Source organism: Echinops telfairi, unplaced genomic scaffold (assembly GCF_000313985.2).
Source record: "Echinops telfairi isolate 266 unplaced genomic scaffold, ASM31398v2 ScPeMD7_7424;HRSCAF=8462, whole genome shotgun sequence".
Classification (NCBI taxonomy): Eukaryota; Metazoa; Chordata; class Mammalia; order Afrosoricida; family Tenrecidae; genus Echinops; species Echinops telfairi.
Window position 1 is genome coordinate 86449593 of NW_022111324.1, and position 2208 is coordinate 86451800.

The 2208-nt window shown below is 37.2% G+C and overlaps 1 protein-coding gene across 1 annotated transcript in view; it reads left to right on the forward strand.

The window, feature by feature from the left end:
* The first annotated feature begins 439 nt into the window (after positions 1–439).
* Positions 440–2208, forward strand: part of RAB4A (RAB4A, member RAS oncogene family) — a 22673-nt gene continuing 20904 nt past the window's right edge. The window contains exon 1 of the mRNA XM_045297938.1: positions 440–526. The gene's annotated coding sequence lies outside the window, so the exon portion shown is untranslated. The remainder of the gene's footprint in view (positions 527–2208) is intronic.

Genomic DNA, 2208 nt, shown 5'->3' on the forward strand with positions numbered 1-2208 from the left:
TTCCTTCCTTTTATTTCTCTGAAATACTTATTCAAATAGTTTCACCATCACAACCTCATTATTGGCTGATGTGCAAATCCTTCCAGGATGATATGCTGGCATATTTTACAGTCCCCAATGTGAAAACGTCAATGGATAGTAAGATGTGTGGACACTCCATAGCCTAAGTCTTAAATTTATGAGAAGGGTTTTGAGAAAAACTGTTGTTATCTCTCTGAGAGTAGGGACTGGTGTATTCCGTAGGAAACAGGAATGCTTTTGTTAGCTGGCTGTCCAAACACATGACTGAATTGTTAAATTATGTTTTCCATTGACTGAACCCTTAATTTTAGTTTTACTTGTTTAAATTGGTAAGCATTGTTTCCCTAATGTTCTAAAATTAAGTATCTTGTTCTTGTTTTTCCTTTTTAGTCAAAGATGACTCAAATCATACAATAGGAGTGGAATTTGGTTCAAAGATAATAAATGTTGGCGGTAAATATGTAAAGTTACAGATATGGGATACAGCAGGACAAGAGCGATTCAGGTAGCTTTTTCTCTTAATAAAAGTTTTTGAAAATTGGATTGAATTAATTAAGTTATATTCTCTTACTATATAGCTCCCCCACTTTGCCTCCAGAAGGTTTAATTGAAAGATAACTAAGACTGTTTAGCTTACACAACGTTATTTTCTAACAAGCATATTAAAAGGCACAGAGTGAATGCACTTGAGCGGCTATCACTCTGTGGGGATGGCGACTTATTGGGAGGACTGTACAGTGTGCTTCTAGATGAAAGTCGCCTCAGAGTCACAGTGCTGTCCCAGCTCCCGTTACCCTAGGTATAGTCATTTTGCATCAAGCTGAAAACTACTCTCTTCCAACACAAACTGCTCCAAGCAATGTGCCACTCTGGCAACCACCTAACCGTCCTTTGTGAAGCTCCGAACAGCCAGCGTGCCCTCACCCTACCCAGCCTGGCCTGGCCTGGCAAACAAAATCCAGATAGCCTGTACCTGCTCTAAACTGCCTCACCACTCACTGCGCCAGACTCCCCCTTCTGTGTCTTGCCACTAGCTTGACAGGATCAGCACCACTTCAACCCCGTGTAGCTGTACGGGCAAAACCCTTTGGAGAATAGCATTTGGGGTCAGAGTGGGTTAGGCAATAGCGGACACTCTGAACGTCAGCAAATAAAGAAACTTGGTCCTCCTTGTTAAGTGTCTCTGAAGTTTCTCATTAATCTCACTATAGCAGGGAAAACAATTTCTATTTTTAAAAAGATTTTAAAAAATAGTTCTTGTGGAGTCTTTGTGTTTGGGATTTTTTAAAATGTGTTCTACATTAACTCTAGCATGCTGTGCTGGTTGCTATATATTCTACTAAGTTTCTTTCCTCCACGCTTTGATTACAGTACAATCATAATTGATGTTTGGTATGATAACCTCAGACCACTAAAGAGTTCTAAAAGAGCAAAAATGATATTACATGTTTAGTATTCTATAGCTACTTGGGCAAGGAAGTACATAGTATTTTAGTTTCTCACACGTCTGCAGAGATCCACATTTTCAGAATTCAATTAAGTATAGCTCACCCCCTATTATAAGCATTTCACTTAATATATGTATGCGGGTGCTTCAGAAAGTTCATGGAAAAATAAAATTAAAAGATAATGGACTTTTTCCACAAAACTTCAAAGTATCCATATATATCACTTAATATATATTATACATTAAATGCAATGCTTGCTAATATGGTAGCCGTCTTTTATCACAACCATTTTGCTGAAAGTGCTGATTAAACATGGTGTGATTCAATTCAGACTTTATCTCTTCTCCTTCTAGACCCCCTAACATTGGTACACAGTAATTGAAATAGCATTGGCTCAAAAAGACCAACATGGGCAGTACACTGTGATGACTCAGGGAGTGAGACTCCACTTCATGTGAAATTTCAGAACACTAGGGATAAAGAAAAGATAGAAAAGGTTCAAAATATATACAAAAGAATTACCAGACAAAACTAGTTACATATAGAGTTAGACATTAGAATGGCATTGGACTATTCAACAGCAACACTGTAGAGTAGAAAAAATTGGAACATTACCTTTAATATTCAGTGTGAATTTAAGACCTAGAATTCTTTTTTTTTTTAATCGTTTTAGGGGCTCATACAACTCTTATCACAATCCATACATACATTAATTGTGTAAAGCACATTTGTACATTCA